Source organism: Emys orbicularis, chromosome 4, assembly GCF_028017835.1.
Source record: "Emys orbicularis isolate rEmyOrb1 chromosome 4, rEmyOrb1.hap1, whole genome shotgun sequence".
Classification (NCBI taxonomy): Eukaryota; Metazoa; Chordata; order Testudines; family Emydidae; genus Emys; species Emys orbicularis.
In genome coordinates, this window is record NC_088686.1 from 5,703,732 (window position 1) to 5,731,260 (window position 27,529).

Genomic DNA, 27,529 nt, shown 5'->3' on the forward strand with positions numbered 1-27,529 from the left:
TGAAAGAAAAGAGGAGCTGATGAACTGGTTTGTTTTCTTTTTATGGAGCGATGCTTTAAAAGGGTGTATCTTGGGTGCCTATGTACACACAGACTTCGGCCCAGCAGGGCAAAGGGTTTAAACAAGGGGGGGATTTCTTTTATATCATCAGAACAGCCAGATGGATATTTTGAGCGGTTCATGTGAGATCTTTTTAATCCTCTGGGGGCAAAGGAGAAGGCCTTTTGTTCTTCCTCGCTTTGTATCCAGTCTGCCCGCTCCATGTTGATATCATTAGAGCGAGAAGGGACTAGTTTAATCCTACTGGAACCAACTGCCAGAGAAGTCGGCAAAAGTCCCTCCAAAACACGGACTAGGAATGTGAATGGGCCCCTGTATTGGGCTTTGTATTCAGAGGCTGCACTTTTATTATTCATTATGTGTATTTCTGTAGCACAAGAATTGTGCCAGGTGCTGAACGAACACATAGGGAAGGGCAAACCCGGCCCCAAAGGATCTGAGGAGGCAAATAGACAAAGGGTGTGAGGAGCTGCCCAACTGTGCTGCCTCTGCCTTGGGGCTTGTGCTCAAATTCAGGCTGCCCTCAGACATCTCTTATCATTGGCCTTGCCTGGGTGAGGTGGGGAAAAAATGCAGTAGAAAAAAAAGCCACGGTCAGAGGAAAGAGGGCCCTCGCACCCCCACAGCTGAGCTCTTTCCAGGCCCGACCCCAATCAGTAGCATTCTTAGTAGAGTAAAATATTCCAGCTTTAAAATGGAATACGTTCTGTACAGCCCAGCAGAGAAGGAAATATTAGGGTAGATCTTCCCTGCAGAGTTAGCCTGGGCTCGTGCCAGTGCCCCAAACGGCTATCCCAACCACACACAAACCTCTCACCCACATTTAGTGGTGCTTTTACTCCGGGCTAGCTGGCCTGGCAGGGGTGTGGGTTAAAGCCTGGGATCTGCTTTTACTTTGCATTGAAGACGCAGGCTAAATCATTTGAACGTTGACAGTCCTCTATTGCCTTGCTGCAATTCCCTCCAGGTGCCCAGGACAGCGCTCCCACAATGCACCGCGAAAGAATCAGAGGGATTCTCAGCTTACTGCAGCGCAAAGAATCCTGGGATATGCCCCAGAACTCCCAGTGATACATGTGGGGGAGCACAGCACCAGGACACAGTAACACAGGCAGGGCTTTGCCGTGTGGCTGCTCACACCTGGGCTAGGCTAAGCCAGGTGCACAGACCTGGCTGCTGATCACCTGAGCTAACTCTGCCATGACGACAGACCCTTAGGGCAGGTAGAGCAGCAAAACGTTGGGCGGGTCTTTGGCTGGCAGAGTGGGGCTGATGTTTGTACAGAACAGGAGGATTGTGTAACGGACCATGGGAATGTGAACCATGGTACAGGCGGGTGCACAAAAAAGGATTTCATGGCCCCAAATTCAGGCAGTATCTTCTCCTTGGATGTTGGGCAGGTTCTGCTGTTAGCTCTTTCAGACACTCTCCTGACCCTAAGACATGAAAGCTTAGCTCCAGTGCTGATGACTGAATTTCTACACTTGCGGTCATTCCAGTGCTCGTTTTCCGTATCATGCTATCACACATACAGCTGCCAGACCCACCTCGCTGAGTCTGGAGTCTCTCTCAGGTGCTGTGCGGTCCTGGCCCTCATTTTGAATTCTCTCCTTCTGAGGAACATTTCCCCACAGCTTCTTGCTCAGCTTTGAAATCCTCTTTCCCACTGACAAAGGCGTATTTCGTGTTGAACCCAGGCAATGCCTCCTTCTCTCCATTTCTCCCTTGCATTGTTACCTGTTACTTGCCATTTACTTTCTAAGACCCAAGATTTTCTCACTGGTAAAAAAATCACTCATGTCCAGATCCTCAAAACGTATTTAGGTTCCTAAATTCCCATGAAATCCAAGTGAGGTCAATGAAAGTTAGGAGCCTAAATACCTTTGAGGATCTGGGCCTTTGCTCCCATTAACATTTTCTCTCCCTGTAACAGATTCTGAGCCTGGAGATGCATACTTTCCTCACATGAATGCGGATTTGCCTTTCCTTGAATTAAGAACTGTGGGGGTTTATCCAGTGAGAGAACCACCAGGGTGTATGTGCTGGACCAGGAAAGTCCTGCCCATCCCATGTCTCCTAGCATTCCCCATCTGATCGCTCCGGGAAAATGCTGACCAGCCGCCTCCAGGCCGCTCCGTCCATCCCTGTGAGGAAGCACAAACGTGTCACCAAACCTCATGATCCTCTGCGTCCAAGTCAGCTGACAGCTCTACAAGAATCAGCCTGGCCACCTAATAACCATCTCCAGGAAGAGATCGTCAGCCAATACAGCCGCCTGAGGGTTATTCACGCCATAACCATGCACACAACCTGACAAGGCAGCCAGAGGACTCCACACAGCTATTGTGCCGGTCCCCGCTCTTGGCTACAGCTGCTGGCTCAAGCCTTCCAAATACTGACAACCAAGACAGGGCACAAGAACCCCCTGACCCAAGCCGGGCTGCACCATCACCCAGACACCCCACTGCCCTGCCCCTGCTATAGACCTTCTCACTCTTCTGAACCCCTTATCTCTTACCTCCCTGATGCAAAACAACCCATCCCCTGGGAGCTCTCACAAGGACAAGTAAGTGATCTGAGGTCCCCAAGCCTTCCTCCCACAGCTGATGGGCAAATCAGTCAACATGCACTCACATAGTCGAGTCCAATCCTCCCCATCAGCATTCTCACTGATCACAAAGGAATGGGTGGTGACCCTTGGCCACCCTCTCATATTAGCCAGGGATAATGCGTGGAGCAACTCCAACCTCTTGACTCACCAGATCCCTTCCCCATATTATGATTAATGACCATAGCGCCGAGGAGCCCTAGTCATGGACCAGGACCCCCTTGGGCTAGGCACTGTCCAAACACAGAACAAAAAGACTCGCCTTGCCCCAATCTAAGTTTAAGACAAGAAACAATGAATGGATACAGACAAATGGAGGAGCACAAGGAAACAATATTGTTTGGCTGTGATGTGTGCACATCAGCTGCCTAATTTCCCAGGAAAAAGCGAGATTAAGCAATTAGTACCCCTAGCTGTTCTCTCATGGTAGTTTGAGATAATTTGTACTCAGACCCGTGCACCGAGACTCAGCATTGCCCTCTCTCTTCCTACCTTTTCTGCGTTCCCACACTCCCATTCATAATCCCGCCACTATCTATCATTTACAGCTATGTATATATTCCTGGCGAGAAAGGATGGTCCTTGTAGCACCCTTCCGGGGAATGGATGGGAGTGCAGGTTGTAGAAGGGAAGATTTTGGAAGATATACCAGAAAGTTAATCGGCATGCTGATGGCTGGAAAGCTAGCTGCCCTTGCAGCACTTCTGTGCAGAGTCCCGTTAACTTTAAGCGCAGGAGCCGCTCATGTTATTACACTACATGAAACAGCGTTGTGGTCGCAGGAGGTCTAGGTCCAATTCTCACAATTCTGCCACGGGTTTCCCGTGTGAACTTGGCCTTTCATTCACAGATTCCTGGAGTCCAGAGCCAGAAGGGACCATTGTGATCGTCTAGTCTGGCCTCCTGCACAGCACAGGCCAGAGACCGTCTCCAAAATAATGAGTCTCTCTGTGTCTCAGCTCCCCAGCTCTAAAATGATGATAATAATCCCTCTTTTCTCCCACCCCCTGACTGTCTTGTCTATTTAGATTACAAGTTCTTACTGGTGGTGTCCTAGGCACTGAACAAACACAAAGTGGCCCTCTTCTCAGCATACCACTGTAATGCAAAGATAATAATGATCCCCTCTCTTGGAATTCTGTTCTCCTGGGAAAGTGTCTGATAAACTACTAGCTCTCTGCAAAAGCTAGAGTGATATTTTATTTTATGACAAAGACTCCTGACAGATATAATTTCCTACCTACAGTCTATTTCCATTAGGTCCCCTTCCCATTAATGGATTCTAATCACACTTTATTTATCCTGTATTTAATTTAGACACAAAAGAGTCTAAATGCAAAGCTGTTTGTAATTATTCAATTAACATTCCCAGGACAGGTACTTGTCTGTCATGTCTAAGCCAAATGTCGATGTTGAGTTGACATGTAGTGTGCTAATGCAAGACCATTTTGCTCGGATATAAATCATGCTAAACCCAGTAGTGATCTAATTTCTGTATTTTAAGGGATTATCCCTCATACATTGAAACAAATTTCACATTTAGTAGACAAAAAGAATTCATTGCAATTTAAACATTTGAAAAAATTGTGGTGGCTCCAGATTTGATGTGTGAGGGGAAAAGTTGGTTCAGTGATTGAGGCACTAGCCTGGGACTCAGGAGAAGTAGGTTCAATTCACTGCTTCACCCAGGCGCCCTCTCTGATGGTGGGCCCTGCTCCACAAACATGTTTAGGTGTTTAGGTGCCTAGGGTCCAGTTTTGGCTCCACTGCAATCCACAAAACTCCTGCTGGACTCTGTAGGTGACTAACTCGCTTGGCAGCTAAGTTTCTCCCTCTGAGCAAGCATGCTGCTGCCTCACTGTAGGCATCCGGGCACCTATCTCCCACCTAAGCCCCAGGGTGACCCATGAACCAGGGGAAGATGGGTGGAGGAGCACCTAGCTCTCCTGTAGGCCCCAATCCGGGTAGCAGGCTGCACTCAGCCTGGCCAGAGGAGGTGGTACCACCCTTTAGCCCAGTGGTTAGAGCACTCACCTGAGAACTGGGAGACCCTAGTTCAATTCCCCCCTTGCCCAGCTCTCAGGAGTGTGCGTCAACTACTGGGTTGTAGAACCGTCTGATGTGTGTGTGGCACTGTTAGTTTCTCTGCTTGAAGCTGTTCCTCTGTGGATAAACAAAAATGATTGGAGCAGGGGGCCTGGGCCCTGGATCGCCCCCCTCTCCCCAAGGTGGTGTCCCAACAGCCAGGCGACAGAGTCACTCTCTCTGTCCCAATGATTGATCCACATTGCAAGAGGGAGAGGGTGATGATGGGTACGGGTGAGAAGATAGCCACCTCCTCCCACTGTTTTCTGTGGAGTGAGGCAGGGACCTCGCTCATTCCCACGACACACACACGTCAGGCATCGAGGCTGCCTGACTCCAGGAGACACGTCCCCATTCGTGGATCACTTGCAGAGACGAGCACCTCCCTGCAGCCCGGACTTCGGTGCCTATCTCCGAGAGGGGCAGGGCTTAGCACACACCTCTCTCCCATTGACTAGCTTAGGCAGCACCATGCCCACTGTGCTGGCTTTGGTGGATGCATCCTGAGGCACCTCTCTCCCCAGGCATGGCATAGGGAGCCTAGGCATCTGCCAGGGATGGGCCCTGGGCAGCCTGCCTGCACCCGTCAGCTGCTAAGTTGCAGTCAGGAAATGAGTTGCAGGATCAGGAATGAGCCAGGTCAGGCACCAAACTGCAGGCCGATAGCAGAGTCAGGGGTCAGGATATCAGGAAGTCAGGATCTGGCACCAGGTTATAGACAGCAAGCAAACAGCAAAGTCAAGAACAAAACCAGGGCCAGAAGCCAGCATCTGTGGTCTGCAGAAAGCAGAGTGTGAGGCAGAAGCAGGTAGATAGTCTGCATCGCGTAGACAGCTCCCTATGCTGGTTTCCTGGTTTAAATACTAGCATCAGCCAATCAGTGAGCTCTGAATGGCCACCACTCAGGACCTGGTGGGCGGTACTTCCTCCAGAGCCTACCTTCAGAGGGTCCTCCTGGGGGAAACCCACCTGAGCTTCCAGCGGGGATGTGGCAGTGTCAGCAGCCCGCACCTATGCTGGTTTTGTACCACACGTTCTTAGGGCCTCTAACTCAGGCTTCGTGGCTCATGGTGCTGATCTTTGTAATTGTCTAGGTAGCTAAAAGTTTTGTGTTGTAATACTCAGTATTGCAATGTTTAAATCCATTCACTTTTGTACTTCAATTCCCCATCTGTAAAATGGGGATGCTAGCCCTATCCCCCCAGCCTGGGAGGGTGGGAGGATAAAACATTTCTCAGGTGGGCTATAACATTTTAGTGGGACATTTTCTTCAGTTGAAAAATGCACTTTTATAAAAATGGCAGCATTTCTCAGGAAGGTGTTCATTCCAACCACATAGTCAACCCAGCGAAGCCTGCATGAATCCTTTTGACTTTCTTACGTCAATAATGGGCCAATGTTTCGTTTAGACTTCATTGTTTTGATCCATTTTGTTTATTATGTTATTTTCCATATGTTAATTTTATATATTATATTTAATATTTAAGGCAAGATGAAATTGATTAAAATCAATCAAAACAAGAACATCTAAACAAAACATTTTGCCTTATTGAAATGCCATGTTTTTACCTTCTTTACATGAAATGTTTCACCACCGTCTAAGTGAAATGATTCAACATAATTGAAATGAACGATTTTGATGGTCCCTGTCAGAAACCCTGTCTAGGGCCCCCTCCAGTGGCAGTCCTGGCACAACAGGTGCACCCAGCCTCAGCTTCCCTTTTTGTCCAAACTATGATCAGAACATAATCTCTCGGTATCCAAAACAAAATGCACCTCTGGGTATAATTTATTCATAGACATCAGTGCAGTAGTTCCCTCAAAGCCTTGTAGTAAAACATTTCTCTGATTTCACAGTAAATGCAAAAAGATCCAACAAGTTTTTCTGTTCCCAGGACCAAGGGACCCCATCGGAGAGTCAATAGCAACACTAACAAGGAGGAGTCCTTGTGGCACCTTAGAGACTAACACATTTATTTGGGCATAAGCTTTCGTGGGCTAAAACCCATTTCATCGGATGCATGTGGGTTCTAGCCCATGAAAGCTTATGCCCAAATAAATGTGTTAGTCTCTATGGTGCCACAAGGACTCCTCGTTGTTTCTGCTGATACAGACTAACATGGCTACAACTCTGTGTTCCCAGTTCCTTTCATCTGTTCTCACCAGCAGTTCTGTTCCAGTTGTCCTCAGAACTCAGCTCCCTCAACCAGGTCTCCTGCTGTTCTCTGCCAAGCGACTTCTGCCAGCTCTCACCTGCTGCTTCCTGTTTCTCCAAGTCTTCTCAGGTGCAGACTGTCCAGATCTCTGTGTCTCCAGGCCTCAGGCAGCTCTCACCAGCCAGTCTCCTCCCTCGAGGGCCAGGTGCCATCTTTTAAACCCAATTGGGGATCAGTTGACCAGTCACATGCGCGCTGGCCTCTTCCCTCTTCAAGGGCCTTATTGAATTCTGGGAGATGGGCGGGCGGGAGGCCCCTTCCCCAGCCTTGTGGGAAGAGCCACTGGATCTGGGACCCAAATGAATACAGGGGACAACTAAGGAATAACAGGGCCTGGAGTGACGGGATCATAGATTCAAAATTGGGGATCCAGAGGGGGACACCGAGCAGAGAACCCCGGACAGCGCCCACTGCTCCTCAAAGCTGTATAGGGAGCCAGTGACCACTGCCCGAAGGAACTCTGCCCGGATATGTGAGACCAGGGAGGAATGGAAATAGGCCCCACAGTCGCAGAGCATCTCCCTGTCCAGCATCCTCCTCCTAGTGCTGAAGACGGCCACTTTGGCCAGCGCCAGGTGGAGGTTGATGAGGAGGTCTCGCGACTTCATGGGGCCGCGGACAGGGTGTGTGTATATGAAAAGGTGTGGGGGAAAGTGCACCCAGAACCTCAGCAGGAGGTTCTGGAGGAGCCGGAATAGGGGCTGCAACTGGACGCATTCGAGATAAGCGTGTACCTGGGTCTCCCTCAAGCCGCAATAGGGACAGGCATCAGGGATGGAGGGTGAACAGTGCCAGGTACACAGCTCCATGGAGGAGTCACCAACCGATATCCCCAGCGGGCTGTGGGACCAAGGTGGAGTACAGGCTGGCCCACCAGGGTTCCTTGCCCCCTGCGAGTGGTAAAAGGTATCCCGATGCCAAGTGGCGGGACATGAGGGTGAGGAAGTGGAACATGTGAAGCACAAGTGTGTAGAGTTGTTCTCTAGGCACAGTTCAGAAATGAACCGGCTGCAGGGCACTCAGGTTGTGGAAAGGATGGGGCCGAGTGGGGAGGGGGCTCGCGGGGCAGGGGCCTGATGAAAAGGTTCGGAGGGCCAGGATGAGGGGCGGGCAGGGGGCATCCTCTCTCAGGAACCACTCAAGGAAAACCCAAGAGGTGGGCGACAAGGCTGCCCCCACCTCCTGGAGTACGCGCAAGGTGGAGAGTCCCATGTGCCAACCGAGCACCTGGGGATCTGCCCAGTCCCCCAGGTCGTAGTCCAGGAATTCTCCGACTCTAGTGCTTTCTGCCAGGACCAGCCTCTGGCGCACCGAGGGGGACTCCGCCACCTGCACATGAAGATGGGTGTTGTGTAGCAGGGGCTCTGCGAGCTCTTCGGGGGCTAGTGACGTGTTCCAACAGCTAATTCGGGGTCATTTTATTTTGCAGGAAGCTTTGAAATTTTTGGCTTCTCCTTCTGACTGGGAATGATTACCCCCCCCCACCACCAAAAAAACCCATCAGAATTGCAACTGGAACAGAAATCCTGGCTTCCCACCAGCTCTCTCTAGGTAGTGCTCACATACCTTATTGATATTTATCTTCTCCTCCTGGTCGCACATTCTGCAGGCTCCATTGGGCTCAGCTGGCCTGTGAGTGCATTGGGGGTATAGAGTGCAAGGACCTTCCCTTCCCCTCTTGTACAGGAGCTGGGCACAATGGACGTGCAAAGACTGAGGGGCAGATTCTGATAGCTTCTTCCCCACTTGCCTCCTCTAGAAGCCCCATTGTCTTCACTGCTCTTCAGTGTGCATAGGGGGAGTAAGAGCTTTCCCCATCACCTAGGCACAACCATCAGCACTAGACAGCCTGGTAGGGTGTCAGTGGTCCCCTTCCTGTCTCCTCCAAAGGACCTAACACCTTCTGGGAGGGAATACACACAGCCACACTCCCGGCTGGTTCCTGAAGGTATTTTCCCTGCCCGAGGCTCTATGCCTCTAGGAGCTTTTGCTGGGGCAGTACATCTGTGCACTCTTCTTTACAGTGGGCTGTGGCCTTAATGACACAATTAGCCTTTATTGCATGCAAACGTACTTCTCAGTAAGTAGGAGCTGCATGACTAATGTATGTTTATTTAGCTCTTCAGCATCAAAGCTCCTATCGGAACACCAGGTAACGGTCCGTCTAATCTGGTCTTTGGTCCCCTACAAAGAAATGACTCAAATTAAGGCATTAAAAACCCCATAACGGAAATAACTCTGCAAACCATGCAGGATGCCTTCTGATCCCATCCGGCGACGAGCTTAAGCACAAGGATTTTATCCTAGTGCGTGAAACTGCAGCTGTTATTCTTGCTCACATATGTCTCTTTGTTTCTGCAAACTCCCAAAGCTATTCTGTTCGCTCACCAGTATCTTGCAGCAGTGAATTCCACACATTAATTATTCATTGCATTAAAAAAAATTCCTTTGATCCTTTTTTCATTGATTGATAGGCTCCAATTCCAGAAGGGACCATTGGGATCATCTAGTCTGACTTCCCGTATAACACAGGCCAGAAAACTCCCTCCGCCCCTCCCTCTAAAAAAAATCACAGTGCATATCTTTTAGAAAAAAAACATCCAATCCTTAAAGATTGTCAGTGATAGAGAATCCACCATGACCCTTGGTTCATTGTGCCATGGTTAATTACTCTCACTGTTAAAAAAAGATGCCTTATTTCCAGTCTTAATTTATCTAGCTTCAACACCCAGCCATTGGCTCGTGTTAGACTTTTCTCTGCTAGACTGAAGAGCCCATTATCCAATGTTTGGTCCCCATGTAGGTACTTACAGACTGGGATCAAGTCATCCCTTAACCTTCTCTTTATTAAACTAAATAGATTGAGCTCCTTGAGTCTGTCACTATCAGGCATGTTTTCTAATCCTTTAGTCATCCTTGTGGCTCTTCTCTGAACTCTCTTCACATACTTTTGGATTTTGGCACCAGAACTGGACCCAGGATTCCAGCAGTGGTCACACCAGGGCCAAATATGGAGGTAAAACAACCTCTCTGCTCCGACTCGAGAGTCCCACATTTATGCATCCCAGGATCACATCTGCTTTTTTTTGCCACAGGGCCACATTGGGAGCTCATGTTCCGCTGATTACCCACCACAACCCCTAGATCTGTTTCAAAGTCCCTGCTTCCCAGGGTGGAGTCCCCCATCCTGTAAGGGTGGCCTGCGTTCTTTGCTCCTAGATGTCTATATTTACATGTAGCTGTACTAAGACGTGTATTGTTCACTTGTGCCCAATTGATCACTTTTACCATATGGTCTTTTTAACTTCTCTTCCCGTGGATTCTTGCATGCTGAGTATGAACCATACAGTCTGGCCCGCTACTATAGAAAATGACATCCTTTGGGCTGGAGCCAACTGCAAACAGCCTGTCAAGACTAATTCAGGCATTCTATAAAACATGGTTTATTAACAAATAAAATACACAGCTGGTGTACACGGAGTTCCAGTCCCCCAAGTGCACCCCTTTCAAGTGGCGGGTCCATGCCTTCACTTCCCCACAATCCAACCACTTCCTGACTGGGTCTCCAGGTTACACCCCTTGGTTGCCCGCCATGTTGCTTAGCAGGCTTAATGGAGTTTGCCTCTGGGCACCTGGGCACAGTAGCCGTGCAAGGACACAGAATCAGCTTCTCCAACACAAAGGAAGGGCGTGTCTACACGGGGGTAACAACTCTAGTGTGCGCTTGTGTGTCACGCACTAATTGGCTGGTGTGGGCCCGGCTAGCGTACACTGAACGGTTCCTGGTGCTCGTTAACGGGGTCCCCTTTCAAACGGTGCTACGTTAACACGCACTAATGAATAGTCAGTGCGTGCCGGCAGGGCCACATGGGCCAGTTAGTGTACAAGCGTGTAGCCCCCACCTCGTAGCAAGGGGATGGTGCCCCAAAAGAAGAGACAGCCCTCTTGGGACCCTGTGAGTTCCACGGCAGAGCCCTGCGCTGGTGACTTCCCCCAGCAGCAGAAGGGAAGGGGAGAGGGACATGACCCCCCTAGTCTCCTGCAGTCACCAGTAGCCAACTAGAGGGCAGAGGACAGCCAGGCAGACGACAAGCAGATTCTGACCCTGTGCAGAGTCCCTGGATGCCCCGGAAAGCAGGAGGGAGGCTGTGGATAGCCCGACTTTCCCTCCAGATGGCAGAGGTCTCCCTACAGCCAGCCAGCTCAGCAAGTCCTGGCCCAGCAACTGGCCTGTTTGTAAACCCAGCCTTCAGGAGAGCCTCTGGAGGGGACAACCCGCTCCTCCTGCCACCAGCCTGCCAGCAACAGGAGGAGACAAGCCGGATCTCCTGCCCCTGCCTGCAGCCTGCCTGCCCTGCCGCCAGCTCACACCAGATCTGGGAATTTGGATCCAGAGACCCGACCTGCTTGCAGCTGACCCTGCAGGTACAGGCTTTAAAGGCTGGGTGGTTAGTCCCTCTCCAGTGATCCCCCGGGGGACCCGCTTGCCCGCACCAGTCTCCTGACCACGCAGGATCACCAAGCCTTGCACTGCTAGCTCCCAGTAGAATAAAGAGTGTTTCTAACAGCATCTCCTGCAACGTGTCCATGTTAGCACCAGCTGAGTACCTGAGACCTGGGGGGATGGACAGAGCCGAGGGGGAGACACGCCTGGTTAGGAACTTTGGGATGGCGGTGGTCATGTGACCTAGTGTGCTTGCCGACATAGCCTTTGGTAATTAAAAAGCATTGTTGATATCTCCAATCATTTGAATCATTGAATATTTATATTGATCGTATATGTCTCCTTAATCAAACCCTTACGTACAGTTTATAGTTACTGGTTTAATTGGTTTGCTTGTGAGAGTCTGAATTATTTGCGAGTTCATGGGTGGTAGCCACAGCCTCAGTGTGGTTAGCCCCTTGTCTCACTGTGGGCACTGCCATGTAGTTTATTCTTTGGCACACTAGACGAAGTCGGCCAACTACCAGCTGCACCATGGAATGAACCCGAGGGCCAGAAAGTCTGGAACTGTCCAAAGACTGAGGTGCCCTCTCCTATTCACACATCATACAAATGCTAAACCAGCGTTGAAAGGGGACCTCACGCATTAGAATGGATGCTCTTCTGGTGTGGGTGAATGCACTGTGTAGAGAAGCCCTATGGTATATTCTGCCAAAGGTACAAGGTACCCAGCACTTAGAGAAGGGGAATTAAAACAGCAAGGAGACTGCATACCTACTGTCTGACCCACGCTTAGCGTCCAGCCCCTGGGCAGACATGACTTAGCCCTGGTGTTCCCCATTCTCCTCTTGCTGCAAACCCTGGCTTTGACTCAGTCTCTGTGTCAGCCTCACAGCCGACTGTCCACTCCCCCCCCCCCACCTTTCTGTCAGGGGTAACTTTTAACTGACCAGTGTCATGTAACTGCTCTCGGCCAAACAGCCCTGGTGCCAGGGTTGAAACTGAGGAGCCCCTCTTCATGGCTATAAACCTGGCGATTGTGTTGGAGGGGCTGTTTTACCTTTCCTGCCTGGTTTCTTTTGCTCTAACTCTCAGCATGCAGGGTAATATCACAAAGGCGCACCCAGGGACATGGGATAGTTATAGAGAAATAACACAACTATTCCCATTTGCCCACAAGGGGCAAAAAGAGAGGCTCAAAGAAAACAGAAAAGGGAAGCTTGGCTAATAAGGACCCTATTCTATCTTCTGCTCCGCAGTTAGGTTCCACAGCTGCAGAAGGGAGGAAAGGTAGAGTGCATGTGGGTGGCAGCTGGTCCCTTTTGTCCCAAGTGAACGGTGTCATCGGACCTAAACCTTGCCATTCGTTGTGCACCTCAGATTTGCAGTGAGGTCGAGAGGCGGTCTGGGTGTACAACGCATGCAGGAGCAGGCTACTTCTCTAGGTCTATTTTGACCAAGCTCGAACTGAGGTTAGAACGTGCGAATGTCAAGTGCGCTGGGGCAAGTCCCGCAGTTTAAACAAGGAAAGTAGGATGCGGGATAAGTGACAGAATTGCCCCTGTAATTTGTGCCCTAGGAAAAAGCAGATCTGGTTCTTTTATTTATCCTGGTGTTTGTACCATGAGCATTGCCATGGCCTCTGGGCACTTTGCCAGGCGATGAACTCAATGAAGCAGGTGTGTTGTTGGTTCACGGGTCTCTTTGCCCTCAGGCCCAAGGAGAGGCAAGGGTTGTCCTGTGTGCAGGTGTGTTTTTAATTATTTTGTTGCATGCTGAGGTGCAGTTGCATTGCTCTGGTTTTAAAGATCCTGACTCCTAAAGACAGAAGTTAAAAGCTGTAACTGCACAATTTACAGAACTACAAAAGCCCATGCTGACGCCTATCCCCATTCAGCAAATCACTGAAGCATGTGCTTCAGTAAGTTAAGTATGTGCTTACACGCTTTCCTGAAAAGGAGTGGACTGCTGAATTGGGGCCTGAAAGAACAGAGGGGAGATTCTTTACACTACTCTTAACTCTGCAGTATTCCACATGTCATGCTAACCATCGCTGTACCATTTGGGTCTCCTTTTCTCCGGCTTGGAAACACCTCAGCATAATATTTCTTGGCACATTTTTGTCAAACTTAGTTTTGAATAGTGAATGACTTGGTGGAAAGAGGAGATGCACATTTCAAACTGCCTAGAGCTCTGAGAACCCTGAGTTCAACTCGCAGCTTCTGACAAGGATGACAAAGAGCTTGCCGTGAGCAGCTCATCTGTTTTCATCTAATGTGAGATTTCACATGCGGCATCAAAGCGGGAATTCTACCAGGAAGAGTGTCCCCGTGAAAACGCTATGCCCTTCGTAGCCAGAGTCAGTTTAAATGTTTGAAAAGCCATTCTTCTTATTATTATTCGACAACCGTCTGGTGCATAAATCTCATCCATTCCTGATGGCTTTTCTTTCATGGAATACCACGTCAATTCAAGTCAGAAATGGGGAAAATAAGAAAAAGTCAAGAAAAGGAAATGAATGTGGTTTATAATGTGCTGGTGTCAATTGACTTAGCTCCATTGAAACCATGGGAGCTATGCTGATTCACACCAGCTGAGGCTTTGGTCCAATCAGTATTACAGTACAGGGCCTCATTCTATGATAATGAAGATGGCACCAAGGGCACTAGAAGAATTGTGATTGAGGCATTGCACCATAACTCAAGGAGATTAAGATCCAGTTCCCAGCTCTGTCACCAACATCTAGAGTGGCCAGACAGCAAGTGTAAAAAATCAGGACAGGGGGTGGGGGGCAATAGGTGCCTATATAAGATAAAGTCCCAACTATTGGGACTGTCCCTATAAAATCGGGACATCTGGTCACCCTACCAACATCCTTTCTTACCTGGGGCAAGACACGTCTCTGTCCTTGTCTCAGTTTCCCATCTGTACAATGGGGATATTAGCATTGTCCTGTCTCCCACTCATTGTCTGCCTTGTCTAGTTAGATTGTAAGCTGTTTGGGACAGGGGGTGTTTCTATGTATGTACATGAGCTTACCTAGCACAATAGGCATCTGATATTAGGGCTCCAGGTGCTACTGTAATAGATGAACGATTAATAATAAAAGGAGTGCCCTCAAGAATGTGTTTGATCTGGTAAAAAGCAACAGAGGGTCCTGTGGCACTTTTAAGACTAACAGAAGTATTGGGAGCATAAGCTTTCGTGGGTAAGAACCTCACTTCTTCAGATGCAAGTCTGCAAATACTTCTGTTAGTCTTAAAGGTGCCACAGGACCCTCTGTTGCTTTTTACAGATTCAGACTAACACGGCTACCCCTCTGATATTTGATCTGGTAGATATGCTCCAACCATTGCAAGCCTGCACGGCCCCCCACCAAACAACAGAAAAAACATTTAGGACAAAGACTTGCAGATCAGTGCTGAAGGCTGAAGTCCCTAATTTATTAAAATAATGGCCTCGTTAAGATCACTGGAAGTTGGTGTTCCATATTCCCCATCGTTTTTGGACATTTCAATGTACATAAGCTTGAATGATCATTTACTTTTAAGAAATTAAGCTATCACTTTCCTGCTTTTAATTTACCTTTCACTTTTATCGTGAGACATTGAAACGAACAAAAGTAATAAATAGGTTTAAAGAAAGCAGCAGCCATAGGTCAGATCTGTTCTTTTCAGCTGGTGTTCGACGCAAGCTACTGGTAAGGGAAGTAGAGGTAATACAAGTATCAGAGGTAGCCGTGTTAGTCTGAATCTGTAAAAAGCAACAGAGGGTCCTGTGGCACCTTTAAGACTAACAGAAGTATTGGAGCATAAGCTTTCCTGGGTGAATTTCGTGGGCATTCACCCACGAAAGCTTATGCTCCAATACTTCTGTTAGTCTTAAAGGTGCCACAGGACCCTCTGTTGCTTTTTAGAGGTAATACAGTAACTCCGTACTTAACATCCTCTCGCTTAACGTTGTTTCGATCTTACATCCCTGCTCAATTACAGAACATACTCCATTTAAGTTGTGCAGTGCTTCGCTATAACGTTGTTTGGCTTTGTCCACAGCTGGCAGCCCCCCCATCAGCTCCCCTACGCCCCCCCCCCACAGCACCTCCCGCCCGCTGGCAGACCCCGCGGATCAGTGCCTTCCCCCTTCTCCCTCCGCGGCAATCAGCTGGCTTGCGACGTTCAGGAGGCAGGGGGGGAGGAGCGAGGACTCGGCGCGCAGAGTAAAGGGGGAGGAGGAGAAGAAAAGGTGGGTTAAGGATGGGCGTTTGGGAGAAGGGGTGGCGTGGGCGGGCCGAGGGTTCAGCCCCTCACCCCTGTGCTTGCAGAGTAGGGGAAGCTGCCGCTGCTGCTGCGCAATGTGCTTCTCCTAGCCTATAGCACCTTCAGCCTCCTTGCCTGCCTCATCTCCAGTGCCAGTGGGCTGTGCCTGTGGGGAGGGGAAGACGGAGGGAGAAGCGGGGGCACCTCCCAACTATAGTACTGTACTGTATGGCAAACATTTTTTCTCCTGGAACCTACCCTCCCTCCACATTTATATTCATTCTTATGGGGAAATTGGATTCGCTTAACATCGTTTCACTTAAAGTCGAATTTTTCAGGAACATAACTACAATGTTAAGTGAGGAGTTATTGTAATTATTGTTGAAGAAATGGTGACCATTCTAATAGGCTTCTAGATGTATTGCAAATCCTAGCAAACATATCTTAAGAGCTGAGTCTTAAGGATAATAGCACAGACTTTTTCTTTCTGTGAAGGCGAGGAAAAAAATCTGCCCTATTGAAGAAACCTCCTCATTCCAGAAGCATACAGATAACTTCTCCACCATGAAATACGTATGAGAATGGGTCTCTGAGAGAGAGAAATCTGGATCCACTGGTAAACCTGGGCACAATCAAACATACATTTAAGTTAACCCAGCCAAATGCAAGGGCATAGACATCTTGGAACAAAGAATATAGGCCATTCTTAATGGATGGGGGAAACTATATCCTGAAAGCACTGTATCCTGAGTGGACTTAGGAATCATTGTTGATAACCAGCTGCCCAGGAGTTCCCAGTGTGATGCTGTGGCAAAAACACTAACATGATCCTTGGGTGTGTAAATAAGAGAATGTGGAGCAGGAGTGGGGTGGTAATATTGACTCTGTATATGGCATTAATGAACGTATTAATGGAATACTGTGTCCAGTTCTAGTGTCCACACTTGAAAAGTATGGTGAAAAACTGGAAAGGGTCAGAGGAGATGTACAAGAAGGAGGTGATGTCTGGAAAGAACTAGATAAATGCATGTGATGTCAAAAAAGAACTAGATCAATTCATGGAGAATAAGTCTATCAAAGGCTTTTAGCCAGGATGGGCAGAGATGGTGTCCCTAGCCTCTGTTTGCCAGAAGCTGGGAATGAGCAACAGGGGATGGATCACTTGATGATTACCTGGTCTGTTTATTCCCTCTGGGGCACCTGGCATTGGCCACTGTCGGCAGACAGGATACTGGGCTAGATGGACCTTTGGTCTGACCCAGTATGGCCGTTCTTATGAAAACACTCCCTCCAGTGAGAGAGTAAATAAACTCAATCTAGTTACCAAAGCAAAGGTTAAGAGGCAGCTTGATCACAGTGTATAAGTCGGAAACGAGAGGGCACCTTAATTTCGTATAACAAGATCCAGTGGCTGGAAGTTGAAGTCAGCAAAGTTGCAACTGGAAATAAGTTTCAATGTTTTCTCAGTGAGGGTAACTTCCCCGTCATTCTGAGCCTTGAACACAGGATTGGAGGTCTTGCTAAAATAGCTGCTGGAGTGGAACTACAAGTTATTGAGCCCGGTGAAGGAACAACTGGGTAAATTTCTCTTGCCTGTGCAATGCAGGAGGTCAGACTAGATGATCATAAAGGTACCTTGTGGCCTTAACATTTAATAATCTCTGAATCCTCTTGGCACCTGTAGTCCGGAATGTGAAAATGTCAACATGAGCTGGTTTTCTGGCTCATAATTTACATGGGGAATATGTTATAAACTGGCCTGATGATGGATGGGAGGAGGGGACGGTTGTTTGAAGCATGTTTACAGAGCCATTTGTAGAGTGTGTCATGCCCTTTTATAATCAGCTGTTTGGAATCAAGTTCAAATTCTTTGCACGGATGCCTTTTTTTCCACAATGGCTTGAAATTAGCTAAATTCCTCAATTCCTGAGCACTACAGCTGTGGAAAAACTGCCTTTGCGATGGTAGAGACCTTTTGGTCATGTCTGGCCAGGAAATAAATCCCTTGCTTCTCCCTACTGTAATTTTGCAGACACACATTGCGGGGTGTTGATTGGTGCTGTTTTCACTTTATTTTTAGAAAACATTTTCCTTGCCTGGGTTTTGAAAGACCTACACACCCACTGCAGCATCAGCAAAGCTGTCTCACATAAGGTGTGAATTAACATGGCTCGGTTAATGGTGTCCCTGTTGTTAGAAGGAGCAGAAGGCCAACAGGCTGCTGATGGCAGGGCACTTAAACCAAAAGCTCTTTACACTGTTAGAGTGGTGTAAAGGGATTATCTGAGAACCCTGAGATCTTTGGGGAAGGATTATTTCTTTTCTGTGTCTGTTCAGTGCCTAGCACAATGGTCCATGACTGCTCCGAAGTGCTATCACAAAACTGGGGTCAGTCCTGGGTCCACTAAGCTGTGGGGAGAGGTAGATAGGCTGGAGGGTAGGGATAGGGTCCATTGTGACCTAGACAAATTGGAGGAATGGGCCAAAAGAAATCTAATGAGGTTCAACAAGGACAAGTGCAGAGTCCTGCACTTAGGACGGAAGAATCCCATGCACTGCTACAGGATGGGGACCGACTGGCTAAGCAGCAGTTCTGCAGAAAAGGACCTGGGGATTACAGTGGATGAGAAGCTGGATATGAGTCAACAGTGTGTCCTTGTTACCAAGAAGGCTAATGGCATATTGGGCTGCATTAGTAGGAGCATTGCCAGCAGATCGAGGGAAGTGATTATTCCCCTCTATTTGGCACTGGTGAGGCCACATCTGGAGTATTGCATCCAATTTTGTGGCCCCCACTACAGAAAGGATGTGGACAAATTGGAGAGAGTCCAGTTTAGGGCAACGATAATGATTAGGGAGCTGGGGCACATGACTTATGAGGAGAGGCTGAGGGAACTGGAGTTATTTAGTCTGCAGAAGAGAAGAGTGAGGGGGGATTTAATAGCAGCCTTCAACTACCTGAAGGGGGTTCCAAAGAGGATGGAGCTAGGCTGTTCTCAGTGGTGGCAGATGACAGAACAAGGAGTAATGGTCTCAAGTTGCAGTGGGGGAGGTCTAGGTTTGATATTAGGAAACATTATTTCACTAGGAGGGTGGTGAAGCACTAGAATGGGTTCCCTAGGGAGGTGGTTGAATCTGCATCCCTAGAGGTTTTTAAGGCCTGGCTTGACAAAGCCTAAAATGCTTTAGTTGGGGATTGGTCCTGCTTTGAGCAGGGGGTTGGACTAGATGACCTCCTGAGATCTCTTCCAACCCTAATCTTCTATGATTCTATGAAATAAATAATACATAAATATACATTTATAAGACAGCTGTACACAGGACCAGATTAATCTTTTATGGGCCCTGGCACCCAAACCATGGCCCCAACCCAGTGCTCCACCCACGCTCTACCCTGAGCCCCAGCCCCCATGCTCTTCCTATGCTCCACCCCAAATCCCAGCCCCGACTCGTCCTCTTCCCCCTGAGGCCCCGCCTACCACTCACATGGGGAGGAAGTGGCAGAGAGGAGCAAGCAGCAGGAGAGGCCTTGGGGGGTGGGAGGAGAGGCCGAGCGGCAGGCAGGGCCTCAGGGCAGAGTGCGGGGGGCAGGGTCATGGTCCAGGCACTAGGGCCCCTTGTGAGTGTGGACCCAGCCCCATGGCACCATTGGTGCCATTGTAAACCCAGTACTGGTTGTACAACAGGTATCTTTATCATTTCCAAGAGTCAGGGCCTGATCAAATCAGTGCTGAGACCCCTCCACTCGGTGGGAGTGGCAGGTCCTTAGAACCCCTCAGGAGGCACCGAGCACTTGGAAGAACTGGGTCACAAGGGCTACACATCATAAAATAAAAACTATTTTCCTTTGCAAGTCCAGTGTCCCTTCCCCCTTCTTTTCATCCTCAACATCTACATGCTTAAACAGCCCTCTGTGTGTCAGGGAAGGCAGAAATTCTAGGCAAAAGGCAATCTCAGTTCTCAAATCTAGAAAAAAGTCACAGTATTAGAAGTAGTCCTATGCCAAATGTTGACAAAGTCCAGTGCCTGAATATAGCCCCTCAGCAAAAAAGATCAATTCCGATGCAGATGATTTACTGAATTATAAGAATAAAACTAAATCCAAAAATCTCATTAAAAGGTCATCGGAGGTCTAAGAGTAAAAGACAAGAAACCTGGAATCAAAGAGTTCTTCTGATCCATTAGTTGGGGGATTTGCAGTGTTTGAAACACCTTGATGCACAATGGGGTCAGCAGCAAAAATTCCCTTTTTAATCTCAGAAGGAATGTGGCTTGCTACGATTGTGTCAAATGGGTATTTTGGCTTTACTGTAGATGTGAAGCCTCAATTTAGGAAGATAGAGAAGAGAAGTAATAGCACCATTTCTTATGAATTCCTCCTTCAAACATACAAATTCACGAAGGTGAGATTGAGCGGTTTTAGCGGCTTCTGGAAATAATTGAATTCAGTACCCTTGAAAGGTCAGTGCTTAGATCTGCATCTTCTTAGAAAGTCTGGGCTATAATTCTTCTCTCACACCACTTTTCCACTGGCATAACTCCACTGATTTCAGTAGAATTACTTCTGATTTACACTGGTGTAACTGAGAAGAGTATCAGGTCCCACATCTCTTTGTGAAGGGAGGACTTTGCGAAGGCCCGTACTGCAAACCCTTAAGTACATCCTGAACATGACCAGTGTGAGTAGTCCCACTGAAGTCAAGGGGTTTAATTCATAGAATCATAGAATATCAGGGTTGGAAGGGACCTCAGGAGATCATCAAGTCCAACCCCCTGCTCAAAGCAGGACCAATCCCCAACTAATTACGTGAGCAAAGTTAAACATGTGTGCCAGTGTGTGCAGAACGGGGCCTATGGAGGTAATCAGAGTCAGTATGTCTTGTACGTAGGGCCCTCAAGATTTTTTTTTATACCATCATCTACCAGAGAGTGTGGTGGATTCTCCATCACACCAAGACTGGGTGTCCTTTTCTAAGAGAGATACTGTACCTCTACCAAAAGTGATGGGTTTGATGTAGAAGTCCCTGGGTGAGGTTCTCTGGCCCATGCAATGCCAAAGGTCAAGCAGGATGGCCTTAAAATCTCTGACTCTTTTAGGTTTTTGGCAGTGCTGGTTGAAAAATGGAGGGGGGGGAAGAATTCTGTTAAATGTTTGTTTCCATTTTTCATCAAAATTCTTAAAAATTTGTAGTAGGGTTTATTGGCCTGAATTATGATCTTAAGGTCCAGCCCCAAAGCTTCTTTCAGTACATTACTTCCAAACCCCACAAATATGAATCATTATGAATCTAGCCCGGCTGCCCGGAATCTTCACCATTCTCCCTGTTTTCCATGGTGTCACGCTAGAAAAACATGCTCTCTTTCATTGTAGTATTTAATCCGGGTGGCAGCATAAAACCCAGGCACAAATTCTTCCATAGATTTATAGAGTTTAAGGCCGAAAGGATCTCTAATTTCCTTTAATCATTCAGTTCAGAGGTGGCCAACCTGAACCTGAGAAGGAGCCAGAATTTACCAATGTACATTGCCAAAGAGCCACAGTAATACATCAGCAGCCCCCCATCAGCTCCCAGCGCCTCCCGCCCATCGGCAGCCCTGCTGATCAGCGCCTCCCCCTCCCTCCCGATCAGCTGTTTCCTGGTGTGCAGGAGGCTCTAGGGTGGTGGGGGAGGAGCGAGGGTACGGCAGGCTCAGGGAGGAGGTGGGAAGGGGTGGAGTGGGGGCAGGGCCTGTGGCAGAGCCAGGGGCTGAGCAGTGAGCACCCCCCGGCACATTGGAAAGTTGGCGCCTGTAGCTCCAGCCCCGGAGTCGGTGCCTGTACAAGGAGCCACATATTAACTTCTGAAGAGCCGCATGTGGCTCCGGAGCCACAGGTTGGCCACCCCTGGTCTAGTTCAACCTTCTACATCACACAGGCCAGAGAAACTCGCATAGTAATTCACGCCCCAAACTCCCATTTTGTGGACGAGGCAACCAGCCCACTAACAAAGACTCCAGTAGCTCACAAACTTCCCCAAAACACTCATCCAGCAAAGCAATCTGCTTTAGAGCAAACTCCTCTACGGTCCTACTCATTAGAATGGCAATTGAAAAACATGCCACGACAGAAAAGATTGCTACAACAGAACAGTCTGGTGCTGGAAAGCCAAAGGGAGTCAAGGACTCTCAGCACCTGTCGGTGGGTGTTACAGACTTTGCAGGATGAGGCCTTTTTGCTCACCCAGGGCAGGTACCCAGCTCAGAGGAGGAACTGATGCGAACACTGGTTGTTGGCAATGCAAGCAGTTTAGCTTGTTAAGGATAATCCCCTAGAGCATCACAGAAGGTAGCCCCCAAAGTGACATTCAAGACCTGCTGATGCATCACAGAAACCTTTGAAGACCCTTATTTTGAAGGGAAAAAAAAAAAAAAAAACACACACGCAGAGGATGCATCTTATCCTGTGTTTTTATCTGTCCCCATTTTTATGATTTGGTTCATGTGCATCAGAACAATGGATTTAATTTTGATCTCACTTACGTCAGAGGAGATCAGAAGCAACTCACCAATTACACCAGTGTACGCTTGTGTGAGATCAGAATTAGACCCAGTGTCTATATTACCTAGTCATTTATTGGGTCTTATTACCCGTTTCCTGTTTGAAGGCACTCATCATCCTGTATACCTGACACTGCAATTAGTTGCTGTGGAAATGGTGATGATATGCACTCTGTTTTAAAAAAAATATCTGTAGCAGGAAGCCATCAGGCAGGGCTCGGGAAGGATTGAGGCAGAAATTGCACAGGGAAGATGGACAGTGAAGAGAGAACATTGTTTTCTTTATTCAAATAAGGTTCCCTGTTCAGTGTTAGAAGAAAGGGACCTGTTTTTGTAACTCTACCACTGTCAGGTGACAAGGTGATGAGGATGTCACAATCAGCGGGTGATGAGGAATGAAAAGCAGGTCATTTTCATGCAATTGTCCTTACTAATTAAAAGAACCGTGAACAACTCATCAACCCACTAGAAATAGTTCTTTAGCCCTGGTAAAATGTTCGCAGTTGTAGCCTTTCCTCCATAGACCAGGCACAAAGGCAGTATAAGCATCCTTATAGTACCTACAGGACACTGCCACATTTTGCTGTAACTACAGCTGGTCAAAAATTGCCACATTTTGTTTAAAATTGACTTTTTGATGGAAAATGTCATCAGAAAATTGAAATCTGGAAAATTTTGACCAGGGGCAAACATTTCTAAAATGGTGAAGTGATTTAGGAACTTAAGACTTAACAGCCTCAGTGCCACTGACTTTCCACTTCCAAGTGCCTAAGTCACTTTTGTAAATGGGTCTTACACTCCTAAATCCCTAGGAACTTTTGAAAATTTTACTCCAGGTCTAGTTATAATCCCAGATGGATGGACTCTAAGGCCAGAAGGGACCATTGGAATCATCCAATCTGTATAACACAGGCCAATAGAACTTCCCCACAATAATTCCTAGTGCACATCTTTTAGAAAAACTTCCAAACTTGATTTAAAAATGGTCAGTGATGGAGAATCCACCATGAACCTTGGTAAATTGTTCCAATGGTTCATTACTCTCACTTTTTAAAAATTAACACCTTATATCCAGACTGAATTGGTCTAGCTTCAACTTCCAGTCATTGTAGCGTGTTATACCTTTCGCTGCTAGATTGAAGAGCCCATTATTAAATATTTGTTTCCTGAGCAGGTATTTAAAGACGGTAATCGAGTCACCCCTTAACCGTCTCTTTTTCACGCTAAATAGAGTGAGTCTGTCACTAGGAGGCGGTTTTCTAACCCTTTAATCATTCTTGTGGCCCTTCTGACCCCTCTCCTATTTATCAAAATTCTTCTTGAAGTGTGGACACCAGAACTGGATACAGTATTCCAGCAATGGCTGCACCAATGATAAATACAGAGGTAAAATAACCTCTCTACCTTATTGGTGAACCTGACTCTGAAAGGCCAGCACTAGGGAAAGGGCAAGCCCTGCCTACTTACCCATTCAAGTTTTGGCCTCTCTGCTTAGACTCCCAACATGGGGTAGAATTCTCATGATGATTTGGGTGATGTGTAGACTCCTGTGCACAGGAACTAACCACATGATTAGTAATTAACAGCACCTAGACCTATAGATTGTAATGATTTTGGCTTCTGGCAGTGCTGGATGGATATAGACATTCCAGTTTGTTTTTTTCCCTTACTAATCCAGAAAGCTGTCTGTATCTTTAAAATGTAGTAATATATCAGCTACATAGTGGGTTGGGTTATTTTTAGCCAAACTCTATCAGATTAAAATTAAAAAAAATAATCTCAAGTGTGGGTGTGCACCTCCATTTCCACTAGCATTTCCCAGATCCCCTCCCACCTCTGCCCTTTGAGACTGTAAATAAAAAATGGAGAAGAACGGGCAGTGGGAGTTTGAAAACACAATGGCTTCTTGCCTAATCCCATATCACATCAATGTTTCATCTTGTAATTTGATTTGATTCCTGATAAAGTTCTAGGCAATGGTGCTGTTTCAAGGATATAATGTTTACAGCTCTGGTCCTTATGAGACAATAACTAAAAAAAGACTTCCCTACTGGATTAAAAACAAAGGAGAGAGAGAGAGAGAGAGAGAGAGAGAGAGAGAAAGAGACTAAATTATGCATAATAAAGATTTACTCTCAGGTAAGTCATGTAATAGGAACCTAGAGCTTTCTTACTGTCTCGGGCCACTGCAGAAAAGTGATCAACCAACCTCTGTCCTAATCATCCACCCATAAATCAGATCCCAAATTGCCATTCTTTACTTTAAAAGACTTGGGAGAAACTAAAAACATGGCACCAGAACATCAGCTCATGCAAATCAGCATAGATCCAGTGATTTCAATGGGACTATGCTGATTTTCATCCGCTGAGGATCTGGCTCATCCTATCCAAACTGCTAACACATAATAACAGCATCTGAACTCAAAGGGTGAAATCCTGATCGCATTGAAGCCAAAGGCAAAACTCCTGTTAATTTCACTGGGTCAAGGGTTTCGCCCCAGGTGTTTAATACAGGGCACCCTGAATTGGAGAACTGTTCTGGGCGGTAGATGAGGGGCCTGGAGGTGCTGATGGAATGTCAGCTGATGATCTCTGAATCAGGGGTTCTAAATCCATTCCTGGTTGATTGTCAACAGGGGTTTAAATTCCATCTCCTCACTCGTGGCCTCCGCCAGACTGGGAGGCCAAGTACCCTAGAAGCCCCTTCTGCTGAGCACTGGGGCTGGTTCCTTTTGAGAATCTCTGCAGTCTGCTCGTCTGCCTCTTTGTGCAGCTGTCAGTACAGACTTCTCATCCGTGCTGCTCTGAGCACAGACAATATAGGTCACTGCTTACATAATTCACATTCTGCTGAGCCTTATTTCCTTACTGACCGTGAGCCAGAAAGAGAGATCAATCCTTTTGTTTGGGAATTTTTGATCTCACAAGGAACCTTCTTTTCATCCCTTGGACCTGCTAGTGGAATGTTCCCTGTAAAATGTAAAAGGGCCTTTCTAGTTATGGCCTGACGAGTTCCCCGCTGCCACAGACAATCGGGATAGGAACACAGTTATTATTCATTTTTGTTATCTAATCTTCCTAGGAACTGAAGACACACAGGGCCAGATCCCCAGCTGGTATAAATCGGCATCGCTCCGGTGAAGTCCCTGCTCACCTATGCTAACTTATGCCAGATGAGGATATGGCCCAAATAGTGACAGACATAAAGAAACAAAGAGAGATCAAATGGGACTCCAGCCTGGAATACCCACCCGCATCTGCTGTGTCTGGATATAAAGAGCCAGAAATGCCCACTTGGAGCTAGAGCAGGGGTCGGCAACCTACGGCACACGTGCCAAACACGGCACGCAAGCCCATTTTGAGTGGCACGCTGCTGCCTGCTGCGGTCCCCATCCCTCTGCCCTAACCCCTGAACCCCCCCCACACACCCAGCCTTCTGCCCTGCACCCCCCACACATCCCAAGCCCTCTGCCCTGACCCCTGAACTCCCCCCACCCCCCCAGCCCTCTGCCCTGATCCCTGAACCCCCCTCCCCAGGTCTGGGGTCCCGGCCGCAGGCCCCGCTCAGCCCACTGCCAGCCTAGTGGAACAGAACCCCAGGCTGGCAGCGTAAGATCAGCATTTTAATTTAATTTTAAATGAAGCTTCTTAAACATTTTGAAAACCTTGTTTACTTTACATACAACAATAGTTTAGTTATATTATATAGAGACTTATAGAGAGAGACCTTCTAAAAAACTTTAAAATGTAGGACTGGCACGCGAAACCTTAAATTAAAGTGAATAAATGAAGACTTGACACACCACTTCTGAAAGGTTGCCGACCCCTGAGCTAGAGTGTTCCCTGTTCCCAAATAGCAATCGAGTGGAGTAAGGAGAAGTAGGCCACCATGTGCAGCTGTGCAGGACCTCCCTGGGTCTGGGTTAGGATAACCTGGTGCTATGCGACCAAATAGGTGGGGAAATGGCAGAGATAGACAGACAGAGCTGCAGCCAAAATCTGCACAACACACTGTTGATGTACTCTCCCCTCCCCCCCCGTATTAAAACTATTTTATAACATCATTTCTCCCACTCTTCTCAGAAGAAAAAAAATGTCCCTTTTATTTCTCGGCTGCTATCCTGCTCCTTAGAAAGAGAATCCTATTAAATCTGGAAATATAGTCAAATAGACAAAGATTACTGGAGGTCTGAACTCTGTCCCGTGCTGCGTTCTTGTCACAGGGTCTACTCACCGCTAAAGTGCCTCCCCCGGGTTGCTGGGGTTTAGCTCCTCGCAGGTTTGATGCCCTGTTCTGTCGGTTCCCCTCCCCAGGCCGTCTCTCTTCCTCTGGGACTTGGGGTGCTCCTTCTTGACTCAGCCCTCTGGCCAGGTCACTATATTCCTTCCCTTCAAGAGTATCAAAGTTCCTCTATATGAAACAGCAGTCTTCCCTTCCCTTCACTGCCCTGACCGTGTCACTCCTCCAGTGGCTGGCAGCAGAACCTGGACCCACCCTCTCCTCTGGGTTCCTGTCCAGTGATCCTATCTCTAGCAACAGTGGCCTTCTCAGACCATGTTGCTTTTCCCCTGGACTCCTTCCTACATCTTCCTACTTCTCAGCTCTACCTTCTGGCTCCCCCCAGCTCTGGGTGTACCAGCCCAAACTCCCTCCTCCCAGGTAGTAACTGCAGGTTACCTAGCACTGTCACCCCAAACACAGCTACCTTCTCCCAGGGAGTGACTGCAGACTACTTCCCTGCAGCCCCTTTCTGCTGCCAATGTCCTGTCTTCTTACCAGCCCCACCCGTTCCTTCTCAGCTGGGTTTCTGGGTCTCCCTCAGGTTCAGCCTTTCAAGTTAATTGGCCCCCTTTTCAGCATTGTTCATCCTTTTGAGGCTGGTAGGGAGTGGACACCCCATCACACGTTCTCAAAGGGCACGTGCAAAGGGGATTTCCTATTTACCTGGTTAGAAAAATTGTGAAGACATGGGCTTGCTGTATGTTTGCAGGAAGAGAGATATTCTCCTGTAATGTGCCTGTTTATAAATCAGAGCACCACAAATGAGAGTAGGTCCAGTCCTCAAGAGTGTATATTGGTAGAGCCACATTGAGGTCAGTGGGGCTTTGCTAATTGACGTCAGCTGGCCCAGATGGGGGGGGGGGGGGAACACACAAGTCATCCCATCTTTCTCCCTCCCAGTCCAGGATTGGTTTCCCTCAAGACATTTTATTCAGTCTAGTTTTAAATGTCCCAAGCAATGGAACTCGCCCCATTTCCACAGTCTGACCCTTCTCACTTTTCTTCTGATGTTCACAGATTTCCTTCCTTAATTACATACCA